The following is a 20,193-nucleotide window of genomic DNA, read 5'->3' on the forward strand; positions in this document are numbered from 1 at the left end:
CATGTTTATATTGATTCAGAAATATCCAGTATTAACAGAGAATGACATTCATAGTGGTTTATACAGGTAAGTATTAAAAGATAACTATGAAGTTAGCAATGAAAGGGCTGATAGACTGAAAATAAATAATGAACCTTATACTACAAAATATCAAATACATGGATCAGGTAGTTTCTGCAACTAAATCAAGTACATTAATGGACACCATAAAGGTCCTGCTGTATATAGAAACCCAAACTGTCATAAAAATTATTGAATATATAAAAGAAAGATTCAGGAAACTGGAAGAATTCATTCTGAAATTGAAGAAATGAGACCAATAATATCAGAAGAACAGTAAAGACATACAAGATCTAAAATACATTCATTATATAGAAGCCATTACACAGAACATGATAAGTTAGACATTGTTATGATTTGACACTGAAAAAAAATATATATAATGTAATAATTTTAATCTAAAACTAAAAAATCCCAGTGTTGTACCAATTTATTTACATAATTTATCAGGATATGATTCTCATTTGTTTGTAAATAACTTGGTTATTGCTTCAAAAAACAAACAGATTTGATGCCCAACAATGTAGACAGACACAGTAGTTGTTGCTAGATAACTGAAAATTTGAAAATGAGATTTATTGAAACAATTTAAATTTATGTCTTGCTCACTTGACAAACTTTCATAAAATTTGAGAAAGAATGAAATGACAAATGTTAGAAATTTTTTCCCAGAACATTTCTGCAATCAAATGATCAGAAAAGGTGTCTATCCATGTGATTATATGGATTCTTGGATGAAATTTGAAAAGACACAGCTTCCAGCAAAATAAGATTCTTACAGCAGATAATGACTGTGTATTAAGTGATGAAGATTTTTAACATGCTAGGTTAGTTTGGGAAAATTTTAATTTGAAAAATCTTGGTGACTGTCATGATCTGTGTCTGAAGACTAATGTGTTGTTATTGGCTGATGTGTCTGAAAATTTTAGAAAAACTTGCATAAAAACATTCGAGTTTGATCCATCTTGGTACCTCACAGCTCCAGGTTTATCTTTCCATGCGATGCTAAGAATGATTGAACAACCACTAGAATTATTACACTGTTATGCTGTTTACTTATAGTTTAAGAAGGTATGAGAGATGGTATATCCAAGTGTTGTAAAAGATGTATAATGTGGTTGTTGTTTTCAGTCCTGAGACTGGTTTGATGCAGCTCTCCATGCTACTCTATCCTGTGCAAGCTTCTTCATCTCCCAGTACTTACTACCACCTACATCCTTCTGAATCTGCTTAGTGTATTCATCTCTTGGTCTCCCTCTACGATTTTTACCCTCCACGCTGCCTTCCAATGCTAAATTTGTGATCCCTTGACGCCTCAGAACATGCCCTACCAACCGGTCCCTTCTTCTTGTCAAGTTGAGCCACAAGCTCCTCTTCTCCCCAATTCCATTCAATACCACCTCATTAGTTATGTGATCTACCCATCTAATCTTCAGCATTCTTCTGTAGCACCACATTTCGAAAGCTTCTATTCTCTTCTTGTCCATACTATTTATCGTCCATGATTCACTTCCATACACAGCTACACTCCATACAAATACTTTCAGAAACGACTTCCTGACACTTAAATCTATACTCGATGTTAACAAATTTCTCATCTTCAGAAACGCTTTCCTTGCCCTTGCATGTCTACATTTTATATCCTCTCTACTTCAACCATCATCGGTTATTATGATCCCCAAATAGCAAAACTCCTATACTACTTTAAGTGTCTCATTTCCTAATCTAATTCCCTCAGCATCACCCGACTTAATTCGACAACATTCCATTATCCTTGTTTTGCTTTTGTTGATTTTTATCTTATATACTCCTTTCAAGACACTGTCCATTCCATTCAATTGCTCTTACAAGTCCTTTGCTGTCTCTGACAGATTTACAATGTCATCGGCGAACCTCAACGTTTTTATTTCTTCTCCAAGGACTTTAATACCTACTCCGAATTTTTCTTTCGTTTCCTTTACTGCTTGCTCAATATACAGATTGAATAACATCGGAGAGAAGCTACAACCCTGTCTCACTCCCTTCCCAACCGCTGCTTCCCTTTCATGCCCCTCGACTCTTATAACTGCCATCTGGTTTCTGTAAAAATTGTAAATAGCCTTTCGCTACCTGTATTTTACCCCTGCCACCTTTAGAATTTGAAAGAGAGTATTCCAGTCAACATTGTCAAAACCTTTCTCTAAATCTACAAATGCTAGAAACGTAGGTTTGCCTTTTCTTAATCTTTCTTCTAAGATAAGTCGTAAGGTTAGTATTGCCTCACGTGTTCCAACATTTCTACGGAATCCAAACTGATCTTCCCCGAGGTCCGCTTCTACCAGTTTTTCCATTCGTCTGTAAAGAATTCGTGTTAGTATTTTGCAACTGTGGCTTATTAAACTGATTGTTCGGTAATTTTCACATCTGTCAACACCTGCTTTCTTTGGGATTGGAATTATTATATTCTTCTTGAAGTCTGAGGGTATTTCACCTGTCTCATACATCTTGCTCACCAGATGGTAGAGTTTTGTCAGGACTGGCTCTCCCAAGGCCGTCAGTAGCTCTAATGGAATGCTGTCTACTCCTGGGGCCTTGTTTCGACTCAGGTCTTTCAGTGCTCTGTCAAACTCTTCACGCAGTATCATATCTCACATTTCGTCTTCATCTACATTCGCTTCCATTTCAGAATATTGTCCTCAAGTACGTCGCCCTTGTATAGACCCTCTATATACTCCTTCCACCTTTCTGCTTTTCCTTCTTTGCTTAGAACTGGGTTTCCATCTTAGCTCTTGATATTCATACAAATGGTTCTCTTTTCTCCAAAGGTCTCTTTAATTTTCCTGTAGGCTGTATCTATCTTACCCCCCAGTGAGACAAGCCTCCACATCCTTACATTTGTCCTCTACCCATCCCTGCTTAGCCATTTTGCTCATCCTGTCAATCTCATTTTTGAGACGTTTGTATTCCCTTTTGCCTGCTTCATTTACTGCGTTTTTATGTTTTCTCCTTTCATCAAGTAAATTTAATATTTCTTCTGTTACCCAAGGATTTCTACTAGCCCTCGTCTTTTTACCTACTTGATCCTCTGCTGCCTTCACTACTTCATCCCTCAGAGCTACCCATTCTTCTTCTACTGTATTTCTTTCCCCCATTCCTGTCAATTGTTCCCTTATGCTCTCCCTGAAACTCTGTACAACCTCTGGTTTAGTCAGTTTATCCAGGTCCCATCTCTTTAAATTCCCACCTTTTTGCAGTTTCTTCAGATTTAATCTACAGTTCATAACCAATAGATTGTGGTCAGAGTCCAAATCTGCCCCTGGAAAAGTCTTACAATTTAAAACCTGGTTCCTAAATCTCTGTCTTACCATTATATAATCTATCTGATACCTTCTAGTATCTCTAGGATTCTTCCATGTATACAACTTTCTATTATGATCCTTGAACCAAGGGTTAGCTATGATTAAGTTATGCTCTGTGCAAAATTCTACCAGACGACTTCCTCTTTCATTTCTCTCCCCCAATCCATATTCAAATGGTTCAAATGGCTCTGAGCACTATAGGACTTAACATCTGTGGTCATCAGTCTCCTAGAACTTAGAACTACTTAAACCTAACTAACTTACGGACATCACACACATCCATGCCCAAGGTAGGATCCGAACCATCGACCACAGCAGTCGGGCGGTACCGGACTGAGTGCCTAGAACCGCGAGACCACCGCGGCCGGCAATCCATATTCACCCACTATGTTCCCTTCTCTCCCTTTTCCTACTCTCGCATTCCAGTCACCCATGATTATTAAATTTTCGTCTCCCTGCACTGCCTGAATAATTTCTTTTATCTCATCATACAGTTTGTCAATTTCTCCATCATCTGCAGAGCTAGTTGGCATATAAACTTGTACTACTGTAGTAGGCATGGGCTTCGTGTCTATCTTGGCCACAATAATGCGTTCACTATGCCTTTGGTAGTGGCTTCCCCGCACTCCTATTTTTTATCCATTATTAAACCTACTCCTGCATTACCCCTATTTGATTTTGTATTAATAACCCTGTATTCACCTGACCATAAGTCTTGTTCCTCCTGCCACCGAACTTCACTAATTCCCACTATATCTAACTTCAACCTATCCATTTCCCTTTTTAAATTTTCTAACCTACTTGCCCGATTAAGGGATCTGACATTCCATGCTCCCATCCATAGAACGTCAGTTTTCTTTCTCCTGATAACGACGTCCTATTGAGTAGTCCACGCCCGGAGATCCGAATGGGGGACTATTTTACCTCCGGAATATTTTACCCAAGAGGACACCATCATCATTTAACCATACAGTAAAGCTACATCTACATTTATACTCCGCAAGCCACCCAACGGTGTGTGGCGGAGGGAAGCTGCATGCCTTCGGGAAAAATTACTGCTGTAGTTTCCCCTAGCTTTCAACCGTTCGCAGTATCAGCACAGCAAGGCCGTTTTGGTTAGCGTTACAAGGCCAGATCAGTCAATCATCCAGACTGTTGCCCCTGCAACTACTGAAAAGGCTGCTGCCCCTCTTCACGTACCACACGTTTGTCTGGCCTCTCAACAGATACCCCTCCGTTGTGGTTGCACCTACGGTACGGCCATCTGTATCGCTGAGGCACGCAAGCCTCCCCACCAACGGCAATGTCCATGGTTCATGGGGTATAATGCATAATAGCAAATAATAAAATATGAAAGATTATCATGTAAGAAGATATCAAATTGTTTAGCATATTTATGTCCCTTCAATTTGTATGGCTATGCTATGAGTCGATATTTAGTATATGGTGGTATTGAATGGGGTGAACTAAATTCTTTTGGTTCTACGAAAATAAGTGAGACTGTAGACACTTCTAAAATTGGATATGTATCTAAAGCAAATTTAGAATATCCTAGGCAACTATGTGGTCTTCACAAAGATATGCCATTAGCTTCCAAAAATAAAGGTAAACTTGAAACCCAAGAAAGTAAGTTGCTGAGTACTCTGGATGATAAACATTGTTATGCAATTCCTTTAGAAATCTTAAAAAGTATGTCTCTTGCAATGAAGATAACGAGAAAATGGACAGAGATATAAGATATAAGCAATGAGATGGTTAAAGAAATATATAGACTTGAAGAAGAAATAAGGATAAAAGCAAATAATGATTATGGAAAACATTTCTATAAATTAATGAACTATTCAATGTTTTGCAAAATGATGGATGAGAGACAGAGAGAATACAAGGTTTGTATCAGATGGAGAAATGTGTGATAAACCTGTACCAGAAGTAAACTTTAAAGGAAGAACACTATTTAATGAAAATCTTGTTGCGATTCATATGAATAAGACAAAAGTCGCATTTAATAAACCGATCTATGTGGTGATGGGTGTACTTGATATAGCTAATGAACTGATGTACGGCTTTCAGTATAAAGTGTAAGTAGGCTGTTTAAATTTTTATGTTGGTAACGCCACGTAGCGCTCTATATGAAAATCACTGACTGTGCTGTGTGAAGGCTGTGGTTGGTTTGCATTGTTGGAGTATATGATATTGTAGTGTTGGGCAGTTGGCTGTTAACAGAGCGTAGCGTTGCGCAGTTGGAGGTGAGCCGTCACCAGTGGTGTATTTGGGGAGAGAAATGGCGGAGTTTTGAGAGGGGATGATCTGGACGTGTGTCCATCAGTGACAGTAAATTTGTAAGACTGGATGTCATGAACTGCTATACAGGGTTAGTCACCTAACGTAACCGATAGATATTTTTCGTAAACCACATCAAATACTGACGAACCGATTCCACAGACCGAACGTGAGGAGAGGGGCTAGTGTAATTGTTTAATACAAACCATACAAAAATGCACGGTAGTACGTTTTTTAACACAAACCTACGTTTTTTTAAGTGGAACCACGTTAGTTTTGTTAGCACATCTGAACATATAGACAAACACGTGATCAGTGCCGTTTGATCCATTGTAAAATGTTAATTACATCCGGAGATATTGTAACCTAAAGTTGACGCTAGAAACCTCCGACGTTCAGCTGCGTGTTGTAACAAACACGGGTCATGGTCGGCGAGCAGCAACTGTAGGGACATGTTTAAGATGACGACCGTGTTTACGAGTGTGGCTGTACTGCACTGTTGTGGTTTGGTCTAGCTGTCGCAGTGTCCGCATGTAGCGCTTGCTGCTATTGTTATTCTGAATTCGTCTCCGCACGCAGACCAACTGTAGTACACCGTGTTACCAGACGTCTGTGATAGTGTAGTGTTGTAGGAACTGTGACCATGGTGTATTCGAACTCTGAAAAGGCGGAGATGATACTCATCTATGGCGAATGTCGACCAAATGCAGCTCAAGCCTGCAGGGTGTATGCAGAACGGTACCCGGACAGAGAGCATCCAACGTGCCGCACATTGCAAAACATCAACAGGTATGGTCGTAGCACGCAAATGGGTCCGTAACAGGCCCGTCACAGCAGAAGCGGGTGCAGTTGGTGTGTTAGCTGTTGTTGCCATGAACCCACACATGAGTGCACGGGACATTGCGAGAGCTGGTAGACTGAGTCAAAGTAGTGTCATGTGTATACTGCATCGTCACCGCTTTCACCCGTTTCATGTGTCACTACATCAGCAATTACATGGTGATTACTTTAATCATCGAGTGCAATTCTGTCAATGGGCATTAACAGAGAATGCGTTGCAGTTCTACCTGATTACCGATGAAGCGGGTTTCACAAACCACGGGGCGGTGAATCTACGGAACATGCATTACTGGTCCGTGGACAATCCTCGCTGGCTCAGACAGGTAGAGCGACAGCGGCCGTGGACTGTAAATGTAGGGTGCGGAATCATTGGCGACCACCTCATTGGTCCTCACTTCATTGCAGGGGCCCAAACAGCTGCAACATACATCGCGTTTCTACAGAATGATCTGCCAACGTTGCTCGAAAATGTCCCACTGGAAACGCGTTGACGTATGTGGTATCAGCATGATGGTGCACCTGCACATTCCGCAATTAACACTAGGCTGACCCCCGACAGGATGTTCGACTGGCGTTTCATAGGACGTGGAGGACGCATAAATTGGCCAGCCCGTTCTCCTGATCTTACATCTCTGGACTTATTTCTGTGGGGTACGTTAAAGGAGAATGTGTACCGTGATGTGCCTACAACCCCAGAGGATATGAAACACCGTATTGTGGCAGCCAGCGGCGACATTACACCAGATGTACTGCGGCGTGTACGACATGCATTACGCCAGAGATTGCAATAGTGTGCAGCAAATGATGGTCACCACATTGAACATCTATTGGCCTGATATGTCGGGACACACTCTATTCCACTCCGTAATTGAAAACGGAAACCACGTGTGTACGTGTACCTCACCCCTCATGGTAATGTACATGTGCGTCAGTGAAAAAGACCAATAAAAATCTGTTAGCATGTGGACGTAATGTGCTGTTCCAGTCTCTTCTGTACCTAAGGTCCATCAGCGTTCCCTTTGGATCCCTACGTAATTCGGTGCTCTCCGATACACACGATCGAACAGTGTTACTCAAGCGTCAACTTTAGGTTACAATATTTCCGGATGTAATTAACATTTTACAATGCAACAAACGGCACAGATGACGTACTTGTTTATATGTTGAGATGTGCTAACAAAACTAATGTGGTTCCATTAAAAAAAAAACGTAGGTTTGTGTTAAAAAACATACTTCCGTGCATTTTTTTATGGTTTGTATTAACCAATTACACTAGCCCCTCTCCTCACGTTCGGTCTGTGGAATCGATTCGTGAGTATTTGGTGTGGTTTACGAAATATAGCCAGCGGTAATGTTAGCTGACTCACCCTGACTTTTGAACACTATTAAGGTAAATACATTGTTTGTTCTCTATCACAATCTTTCATTTGCTAACTATGCCTATCAGTAGTTAGTGGCTTCAGTAGTTTGAGTCTTTTATTTAGCTCTCAGTAGTGGCGCTCGCTGTATTGCAGTAGTTCGAGTAACGAAGATTTTTGTGAGGTAAGTGATTTGTGAAACGTATAGGTTAATGTTAGTCAGGGCCATTCTTTTGTAGGGATTATTGATAGTCAGATTGCGTTGCGCTAAAAATATTGTGTGTCAGTTTAGTGATGATCAGAATAAGTAAAGAGAGAAATGCCTGAGTACGTTCTCTTTGCTCAGCTGTTTGAAAATCAAATGATGTAAGAGGTTTATCAGCACAGTAATTTATTAATTTTTCCAAGTAGACGTTTCAAAAGTTATGGCACCAAAATTGACTGAAATTAATGCGTTGTGATGTCAAGGCATGGACAGTTATATCTACGACATACAGACTGAAGTTTTTTTATGAAGATATGAAATCGATGGTTAATCACATTGATGCAAGTGACTACGCATCATATAATGTGCACAATATTCCACAAGAATACAAGAAAGTCGTAGGAAAAATGAAAGATGAATGTAATGGAAGGAAATAAAACAATTTTCCGATTTGAGAGCAAAAATGTATGCTTACAAAATTGATGAGAAGGAGGAGAAAAAATCTGAAACAGTGTATAAACATGTTGTTAAAAATTAAATAAGTTTAAAATACTATGAAGACAGTTTTTTTTTCAACAGCAGATAGCGGTACAGAAAACAAATATGATTGTTAGTGAACAACACAAAATCGACACAACTGAGGCAAATGGGCAAGCATTGAGTCCTTATGTTGACAAAATATATGTTCTGGAAAATAGGAATGTACGTTACCATAATCTTCTTTTAAAAATAAAGGCTCGATTTTAGGTTTATTATCTATCATTTCTACTATCTCTTCAAAAGTGTAAACCCTTAAAGGCATTTCGTAGTAGTTTTCTGCATTGTCCATTTATATAGAATAGAAAAACAAAATATTATGAAATATTTATTCTATATAAATGAGACTGCATGGAGAACTGTATCAAACCAGTCTTTGGACTGAACACCACAGCAAGGACAACAATTGGACTCTACTCAAGAAGCTCAACAACAAAGAGTTTGTATTTCTGAAAAAAATATGAGAGCTGTAAGTAAATAAAACATATTACATTGCTGAATATGAATACTGGAAAACTATATGTATAACTTGGTAGTAAATTCCAAATTATTTTGCCAAACCAAATTTATAAATTATTTACTGGTGTGGATTTTTAATAGTTCGATGAAGGAAGTACTAAACCGAAATATAAAGGAATGAAGAAACTTAAAAATAACGATTTTCATGATCTAGAATTTTTGATTTAAAAGTTTTATTTTTCCTGTAGATAAAAAAAGTATGAAAAAGAATATCGTAATATATGTAAAGAATGTGTGCTGAGATGCCAGAAAACTTAATTTACATGTGAATGTGATAGAAGTGTAGTCAAGTCTTGTCTCAAAAACCATGTACATTTGTTAATTCATAAAAATCTCATATCTGCTAAAGAGGAAAGAATTAGGAAAATTTTAGGTAAATACAATTTTTTTTATAATAATAGAATTCATTAACATTTTTTAAATTCCATTTCCTTAGTAATAGGGGAATCTAAGAACAGAAAAACACCGAAATTTAGCTGATTTTATATATGTATAATAACATGTTTCTCTAGGTTCTGGGTAATTTTTTCCTAGAGGAAAAAAGCACATAAATTCGAAGAATTTATACGCTTTTTTGACAAATCGGGGAAAGTAAGCCTCAATCTATAGAAACATGCTACTTATCTCTATTAATTATATGAAAGGTAGAAAGTATAACGTTTCTGTTGCTTGCCTAGTTAATAATGCAAATTTTTGATCTATTGATTTATAAACTACGTCATTTTCATCAAATAAAGTGGGTCAGAAATAAAGAAAAACTGTCCAATTTAATAGTGGTGTATTAAACATGAGAAACTGTTTAACTGTGTACGTTGTATGCTTCATTTGAAGAAAACTCAGCCGTGGTTTTTTGAATTTTAGGATATTTTCCATAAAATTTGTTAAACTTAGTAAGCATAGACAAAATTTTTACTTTTACAGCTAAGCAGGACAACTGATGTAGTGCCCTTCGATTCAACTACGGGTTACTGTCCAATTTAAACTGATGGCTAAGCTTTGAACCACATGAGACCTATTACTTATTCATGTATAGAAGTTACAGAAAAAATACTGTTTTGATACTTGTAAGGTGGATCATAATTAAAAGTGGAAGCTTACAGGTGTGAAAGCCTACGGTATCATTAGCAAAAAAGTACCAGTAAACATTGTTCTCCAAATAGCCATTTGCGACATACTTGCGAATGTGTGGTTATTACCTACCACTGGTTTCATTAAGAAATTTTATCGTACTTACTGTAAATGTACGAGGGGCATTCAATAAGCAATTCAACAAAAATATTTTTTTCTCAGCCGATTTCGGTTGGAAAAAAAGCGGAATTTGTTATGTGACATCATCGAATATTCCCGCTTCAGCGATTACAGTTCCATAAAGTAGCGACAGTGGGTGGCGCTATACATAGCATTCAAATAAAATGGTGTGTGTAACAGAGGTGAGTTCCAAGCACAGAGATGTCATGAACTTTCTTTTGGAGTAAAACCATCGCATCGCTGATATTCACAGCCGTTTGCCGAGTGTCAACGGATGCCTGGCAGAGGGCATAAGGCATTGGGCAGGGTGTATGTCGTCATTGCAACAAGGTCGCGCAAACATTTCTGATCTTCCTCGTGCCAGCTAACCACACACAGTTGTGACTCTTGCAATGCTGGAATAGGCAGAGGTGATCAAATCATCACAATCAGACACCTCGATGGCCAAGGTGATGCTTCTGTCGGTTGTGCCGACACACTCGTACACCAGTTGGTGCACTCAAAGGTGTGCCCTGCTGTGTTCCTCATTGCCTAAGAGGAGATTTCCATCTGTTTGGTCCACTGAAGGATGCACTCCATGGGAAGCAGCACGTGAATGACGGGAATTTACTGATGAAGGAAGACCTGGCTCCGACGTCGCCCAGTAGAGTGGTATCAATGCGAGCAAACAGGCCCTCCCAGCCGCACTGGATAGAGATTACGACGAAAAATAGGTTTTTGTAGCAGAACGAGCCGGTAATAATGTGGAGTATTGCAATCTCGAAAAAAACCAACGTGCTTTTAGGAAAACATGTTACATTACTCACTGAACGCCCTTCGTATTTGAAATATAAGTTCGTTCATTAAGCTCCTACCTAACCGAAATCATATTCCAACTAAAACGATGTTATGTCAGCCAACTGCCTGATGCACTTATATCTTTGCCGTGGGCTTGCAGTATCGTCGTCATCATCATCATCATCATCATCATCTGTGACGTCATCAGCATTATCAGTGATATCATCATCCTTGTCAATGACATTATGTCCTTATCATTGACGCCATGATCCCCATCAGTGGGGAACTGTGTCCATCCTTATCTCCAACCAATCCTAACATTAAAATGTTGGGAGGTTGTTAAAAACTTAGAGACTGTTATAAACAACTTATCTAGCGTAGCAACATGATTCATACCAAGTGAAATTCTTTTTGATCAACATCCAATTGATATTGTATGGGGTGACATTAAAGATGTCCCTTAACAGGAAATGAATTACACACCAAAGTATAGAGAGCCAAGAATATTTAAAAGCAGAAGTTCTGGAACATACGAAGGATCATCAGAATCCGTATGACCGATATGTTGCAGTGTTGGTGATGAAATATTGATAAAATGTATACACAGTCATTTAAGGAAACATGATAAATGATGAAATTCTATAACGTATAAGAGTATTGATACCACATCATTGGCCAGTTACCCAAAGTACAGTAGTCGTAGAAATAATTTGTACAAAACATTGTGTGGGCTAATGCCTACAGGAAAACGTCATTCCCTGTTATGGACATCGCGACTTGAATGAAAATGTAGAAAGGGAAGATATTCGTCATTTGAAACTTTTCAGTAATGATTAACATGGTAATACATTGATGGAAAGTTTTTTCTTAGAGAAATGGTGAAACGTTTAATGGAAATGGCTTTTTTTGTTAAAAAATAGAGAAAAGATCGTCGATGGAGGCGGGAAGAAGAAGAAGACGGTATGTTATGTTGGAATTGACTTCAAAAAGCAGCAAATAGGAACAAAGGAATTTTCCAAACATTCTCAACAATTCAATGATCTAGAAGTCAACTAATTTTACTTGTTTAAATAATAACAGTATTTTACGACGTCGTTCTTTTTCTTGTAAACTTCTTTTCTCTTTCTCCCCCTGTTTCTCTATCAGGCTGGACGCTAACCAGAAAGGAGAATCTCGTGTGACAACTTCCACTCTCACAAGCATACGTTCAGTCAGGTGCTGGAAGGTTTCTTGGAGAATGGCAGCCCATTCTTAACGGAATGCTGCACTGAGGAGAGGTATCGATGTCGGTCGGTGAGACCTGGCCCAAAGTCAGCGTTCCAAAACATCCCAAAGGTGTTCTGTAGGATTTAGATCAGGACTCTGCGCAGGCCAGTCCATTACAGGGATGTTATTTTCGTGTAACCACTCTGCCACAGGCTGTGCATTATGAACAGGTGTTCGATCGTGTTGAAAGATGTAATCGCCATCCTCGAATTGCTCTTCAACAGTGGGAAGCAAGAAGGAGCTTAAAACACAATGTAAGCATGTGCTCTGATAGTGCCACGCAAAACAACAAGGGGTGCAGTCCCCCTCCATGAAAAACACGACCACGCCATAACACCACCGCCTCCGTATTCCACTGTTGTCACTACACAGACTGGCAGATGACGTTCACGGGGCAATCGCCATACCCACACCCTGCCACCGGATCGCCGCACAACGTTTTTCCACTGTTCAATCGTCCTTACACCAAGCGAGACGTCGTTTGACATTTACAGGCGTGATGTGTAGTTTAAGCGCAGCCGCTCGACCATGAAATCCAAGTTTTCTCACCTCCCACCCAACTGTCATACTACTTGCAATGGATTCTGATGCAGTCTGGAATTCCTGTGAGATGGTCTGGATAGATGTCTGCCTATTACACTTGACCACCCTCTTCAACTGTTGGTGGTCTCTGTCAGTCAACAGACGAGGTCGGCCTGTACGCTTTTGTGCTGTACGTGTCCCTTCATGTCTCCACTTATCAGATCGGAAACAGTTGACCTAGGGATGCTTACGCGTGTAAAAATCTCGCGTACACACGTATGACACAAGTGACGCCCAATCAGCTGACCACGTTCGAAGTCCGTGTGTTCCGCGGAGCTTTCCATTCTCCTCTCTTACGATGTATAATGACTACTGAGTTCGCTGATGTGGAGTACCTGGCAGTAGGTGGCAGCACAGTGTAGCTAACATGAGAAACGTATGTTTTTGAGGGTGTCCGGATACTTTTCATCACATTGTGTATTTATCGCAAACGGCCTTGCTGCATTGGAAACAGTGTATCCTGTCAGATCACCAAAGTTGTCGGGCTTGACTTGTACTTGTGTCGGTGACCGTCCGGGTATTGCTAGCGCTGTTGATAAGTGGGGTGCATTCAGCCCTTGTGATCCCAAGAGAAAAGCAACTTAACTGATAAATAGTATCTCCGGTCACCATAACTGACAGGAGATGGGAGAGGGGTGTGCTGAGCACTATCCCCGACCCTCTCCCCCCCACACGCGCCCCCCTCTTCGCATCCACAACCAGTGACGCGTGTGTGCTGGGGATGAAACGGGGGTCTTTCGGTACTCTTGTGCCTTCCGAGGCCAACTCGGACGGAGTTTCGTTTTAGTTCTTACGTTATTTATCTGAATGTTTTGCAATTATAATTACCTGTGACCTGCATACGTACCGTTTCATATACAGGGTGTTACAAAAAGGTACGGCCAAACTTTCAGGAAACATTACTCACACACAACTAAAGACAAGATGTTATCTGGACATATGTCCGGAAACGCTTAATTTCCATGTTAGAGCTCATTTTAGTTTCGTCCACCTACGCTCAATGGAGCACGTTATCATGATTTCATACGGGGTGCTCTACCTGTGCTGCTGGAACATGTACCTTTACAAGTACGACACAACACGTGGTTCAAGCACGATGGAGCTTCTGTACGTTTCAGTCGAAGTGTTCGTACGCTTCTCAACAACAGATTCGGTGACCGATGGATTGGTAGAGGCGGACCAATTCCATGGCCTCCACGCTCTCCTGACCTCAACCCTCTTGACTTTCATTTATGGGGGCATTTGAAAGCTCTTGTCTACGCAACCCCAGTACCAAATGTAAAGACTCTTCGTGCTCGTATTGTGGACGGTTGTGATACAATACGCCATTCTCCAGGGCTGCATCAGCTTATCAGGGATTCCATGTGACGGAGGGTGGATGCATGTATCCTCGCTAACGGAGGACATTTTGATCATTTCCTGTAAAAAAGTGTTTGAAGTCACGCTGGTACTTTCTGTTGCTGTGTGTTACCATTCCATGACTAACGTGATTTGAAGAGAAGTAATAAAATGAACTCTAACATGGAAAGTAAGCGTTTCCGGACACGTGTCCACATAACATATTTTCTTTCTTTGTGTGTGAGGAATGTTTTCCTGAAAGGTTGGCCGTACCTTTTTGTAACACCCCGTAAAGTTGTAGCACCAGTCGCACTTAGCACAAATAATTTTTCTCGGTTATTGTATCTCAGATTTATGGCCATTTATCCGTATGTTTATCGTTTTAATTTTTCACTTTTGTCTGTTTTATTCACTTCTCATTTTTAGGTCATAATTTTTAATAATTTGACTTTGTGTGTGGCACGTGGAGAGTTCCGCACGACCCAGCCATTCTATTACGTTTCCCAATTTAACAGTGGTTCACTACACACCCTCCGTCACAAAACACTCGATGACTTGCGGAGTGCAGAGCTAGTTGTATTACTTTAGATGTGTGAAGATTTTTCCAAGTCAACGAGGCGTACGGGCCCTTTAGTATCAAGTAACAAATACCTTACAAAGTCTTGCGCCTGAAGAACACATTCGCTGTAAACAGTGTCTTCCCCCCTCCCCCTCCCCCCCCCAGCCGCTAATCGATATCTCTGTTACAGATATCAGCAAGCTGTTTCTGTTCTTTCACTTTCTCGCTACAAATAAAGCTCTGTTTCGCAGCATTGTAAAGGTTGATAACTTTAATACTTTCACAACAGCATCAGTTACAAAAGCAATTATCACTTGATGTTAAGTGATTCCTTAACTTCTTTATATCTCCAAAAAATACCTCGTACGACGTCAACACTTCTCGTTCTATGAAACCGAACTGTTGGCAACTAACAGACAATCAGTATTCAACTATTTCTCAAAGTAGAATCATGCAGTTATCGGCTACTATATCATAAGTGCATTTCTGTAAAACCATTCCAGTTGAAGGAAGTTTGGCTTTTCATCTTCTCAACCAAAACATTCATGTATCAAATCAGTTTTCTACGCTAGGAATTCTTCGTTTTCTAATTTCTCCATGTGAACGGGGAAACAAAGTAGGCTTTATTTACCTTAAGAGCGAAGTTACAGTACACCGAAAACACGAAGGCAAATTAAAAATTGGGTAAAAAATAAAGAGTATAATGTCTGATTGTAAGCTCTAACGTATTTGCGAGCTCTCACCGCGCTTCACGAGAGAAATATATAGATGTATAATATACCATCATGAAAGAGAGAAGTGGAAATCTCGAGAATTACTTCGCCGTGTCTGCTTGGAAATGAGAGATGGAACAAAGTGGCTGTAGCAGTATGGAGCTGTAATCCCAAGAGAAGACAAGAAGGACGCCAGCCGGTAGGCTATGAAACACGAGATATGATACCAGAGAAGCCAGAATTCTTAATCAAGGCGAGTGGCTCCATTGAGAGAGATGGATATAGGGAAGCGAGAAGCGATGGCAGTCGTGAAAGGGTAGCTGGAAGCTACGACTGGATGTTTGTGCGGTATCGGTATATCGCTTCTCGTCTCCTGCTTGACGGTTCACAATTTGCCTACCAAAGCTTGAACAAATTTAGAGGGTTCCTTCTTTGAGGAAGTGATGATGCCTGCACAAAGACATATCCGAAAATATCATCTGTAGCACAAGAGAAGTTAACTGTACTCAGACGAACCTGGAGTCAAACTTCCAACGATAACAGACTGTTTCGGAGTCAGCTGTCTTCTGATTGGTTCCGTGCGGCCAAACATGAAGTCATGTGTTTTGACAACGTCTGTACCTCAGAGCAGCACTTAACCCTACGTGCTCGCCTATTTGTTCGATGCATTAGAATCTCTTTCTTATCCTACAGATTTTACCATCCACAGCTCCCTCTAGGATAATGATCTCTTAACACATATCCTACCACCCATCCTGTTTCTTCCTCTTGTCAGTATCTTCCAAATTTTCTTTCTTCGTCGATTCTGTGGACAATCTCCAAGTTTCATATCAATTTATGTCTTGGCTTCTGTGATTCAAAATTGAACTTAATCCTCAGTCAATAGTTTATTTTTGTACAGGTTGAGTCACATAGTGCAATTGAAAGTACTGCCAATGTTTTATTTTCAGTCCACATTGTATCAAAGTATAAACCTTAAATTCAGGCATTTAGTCATGCCAGTTTTTTGATTACTTCAGCCGTGATTGTTCGGCTATTGTGTTTCACATGCTGTTGCACTGTTTCCCGTCTCATTTACTATTTTTTCACATAAAATGTTGGATATTATTGTATCCAGAATGAGATGTAAGGACGTGAAATTTAAAAATAGCAACAGCGTCAAAAATGGAGGGAGTATATTTCACTTCATACTTAACTGCTGGTAAAACGTAACCTCGTTAGAATCTGCCATAGATCACATAGAGATAATGAAAGAAAAAAAAACTTCAGAAAAAGAACAATGAATCGCGAAAATCTGCTCGAGAATAAGATGATAGAGTGCCCTTCTGGAGATGAATCACTAAGCATCTTTCCCCTAGTGAGGAAGAGCGTTTTCTCACTTCGGACAAAAGCACTCAAGAGAATCGCTTGGATGTAAAAGACGACGGCGTACCTCTCATCCTGGCGGCAGCGAGAAAGGCCTCTACGAGTAGAAAACAGCAGCTCTCGAAGAATCGATTAAGTGGCCCTTGTGAAACAAATACCTTGCCACACAGACTGAAATTACAAACGATGGTAAAATATTACGTAAGTTTCCCACAGCCGAGAGACATTCAAAGCGGCTCTCGGACACAAAGAAGACAACCGTCGACGAGTTATGTAATAACAGATGTCAGGCAGCACGTCCGTCTATGTGCGCGGAGGTCTTAAATGTCCGCAGCTCGTGGTCGTGCGGTAGCGTTCTCGCTTCCCGGGATCCCGGGTTCGATTCCCGGCGGGGTCAGGGATTTTCTCTGCCTCTTGATGACTGGGTGTTGTGTGCTGTCCTTAGGTTAGTTACATTTAAATAGTTCTAAGTTCTAGGGGACTGATGACCATAGATGTTAAGTCCCATAGTCCTCAGAGCCATTTGAACCATTTTCTTGAAGGTCTTAAATAATGTTTTGAGGGGTCGCAACAGATAGGATTGAATTTTGATCAGCCAGTTGTAGCTGAACCCTAATCGATGCAATTAAGTCTACAACTTTGCTTCAGCTTTTTTGTAACAGATGAAAGTAGCGGCTAGTGGTGGTGCAGCTGGTAATTAATAACTGTCATATAATCAGCTTAGGCATTTGTAAACATATCGGCATTAAAATACTAGTCAATTTAGGACTACAGCCTAAATGTCTTCTTAACTGAATATGTCAACGAACGAGCTCAATTCTCGTCATTTGCGGGAAGTTTTCATTTACTGCTTCAACTTGAAGGCATATGCGGTCGAGACCAATAAATTATTCGGTAAGATCAATGACGAAGCATCTATTAAGGGAAGAACGTGCCGAAAATCGTTCCGGCCGTTCAAGAACGCGATTTTGACATAGAAGAACGTCGCGGTGGTGGAAGAGAGAAAGCTTACGAAACTACGGAAGCCAACTGGAGCAATCACAGGAGATCGTTATGGAGAGAAATTGATGCGATTGATCCGGGTACTGAAAGACAAACGGCTCCAATACAGCAATGGAGAGGAAGAGGTCATTTTGCAGCATGACATTACTCGATTATCATGTCACAAAACCGTCAAAACGTATTTGGAAACGTTGAAACGGGAAAACGTATCCCACGTCCCGTAATATCCGGACATTGCTCCCTCTGACTGCCCCTTATTTGATCAATGTGACCCACGGCCTGGCTGAAGAGCACTGCCGGTCATATAAAGAAATGAACAATTGGATCGATTCATGGATCTCCTCAGAAGACCCCCAGTTAACATGAGTGTCATAAAATTAGATATCTGAGGTGTTGCGAAACAACTCAAATCACTTGTGAAAGGAAGTCTTCTGGTCCAGATGGTATACCAATCAGGTTCCTTTCAGAATATGCAGACACAATAGCCCCATTGTTAGCAATCATATACAACCGCTCCCTTGACGGAAGGTCTGTTCCTAAAGACTGGAAAGTAGCACAGGTCACACCAATATTCAATAATGGAAATAGGAGTAACCCATTGAATTACAGACCCATATCACTGACCTCAATTTGCACTACGATTTTGGAGGATATACTGTACTCGAACATTATGAATAACCTTAAGAAAATGATTTATTGATACATAATCAACACGGCTTCAGAAAATATCGTTCTTGTGTAACACAGCTAGATCTTTATTCCCATGAAGTAATGGGTGCTATCGACAAGGGATGTCAGATAGATTCCATATTCCCAGATTTCCAGAAGGCTTTTGATACCGTTCCTCACAAGCGACTCTTAATCAAATTGCGTGCATATGGAGTATCGTCTCAGTTGTGTGACTGGATTCGTGATTTCCTCTCAGAGAGGTCACAGTTCGTAGTGATAGACGGTAAATCATCGAGTAGAACAGAAGTGATATCTGGCGTTCTGCAAGGTAGTGTCATTGGCCCTTTGTTGTTCCTAATTTACATAAATGACCTGCTATACTCAAAGGTAGTGGCGGAGGACATACGGTGCCATAAGTAATTTTACTTATGTTCGAAACAGGCTTATGTCTTTTGAACTTACTTTATTAGACTTGACACAGCTGCTGGGTTAAGACATTTTTCATTTATTAACGTGTATGACTTCTGAGAAGGCTATATTATTATAGCTGAAACCGTGGTCAAGGTTTAAAATAAACATAATTTAGTGCAACTGTGGGCTGTTTTTCATTCGGGACAACTTGTAAGTCGTTTTCAGCCAGGCGTCCGAATACTTTCGATTATATATATAGATTATTTAGAGAATTATTGTTTATTTGTTAGTTCTGAACCATGAGCTGACGATGGTCTGGTGTCGGTGACATAAATACTATTCAGTTTTTTACTCTTTGTCTCTTACCGATGCAGCGTTTCTTGGCTCGAAGTAACATTCTCTTGTGTGTGGTAGAATGATTGGTGGAGTGTGGTATAATTGTCTTAACTGAAGGGGATTCCATTAAATGTTATTTATTTCAGGCAACTAAAAGTACCATCCAATCAACAGAAAAACTTGTATAAGACTCTCATTCCTTCGCCCACACTAATTATATTCCAACTACACATTCCATACAGAATTCGCTGGTAGTGTGAAATAATTCCTAAGTTCTTATTATCTGACTCAAGTACCGCCGGACCTAGCAGCAAATCAAAATCTAGGTGTTTTCGTAAGATCGTCACAATTAACACATAAGGGTAAACAAAGAGTAAATCGAAGGAAGACGAAAGTAATGAGAATGTGATTAGCGGTAAATTTATCACCAGAATTGGTGACATCGATGTAGACGAAGTTAGGGGCTACTGTCCCCTGGGATGCTATACAACACAAAACCGATAAAGCTAGGACATGAAAAGCAGATTTGCAGAGGCATGGAGGGCGTGCCTGGCCTAAAGAAGACTACTAGTATCAAATGTACGCTTTGAGCAAAGCGTTACACGGCAGTGAATCATTGTTCACGGGAAGATCGGAAACAAATGAATCATGGTGTTTGAGATGAGGTGCTAGAGAAGATACAGAAAAATATTACAGTGCTTGATAGTTACTATGGAACAGGGACATAGTTGGACAGGTATAATCACAGGCAATAATGGACAGTATGAAAGACAGTACGTACGTAGTAGAG

This window comes from Schistocerca cancellata, chromosome 3 (assembly GCF_023864275.1).
Source record: "Schistocerca cancellata isolate TAMUIC-IGC-003103 chromosome 3, iqSchCanc2.1, whole genome shotgun sequence".
NCBI classification, from domain to species: Eukaryota; Metazoa; Arthropoda; class Insecta; order Orthoptera; family Acrididae; genus Schistocerca; species Schistocerca cancellata.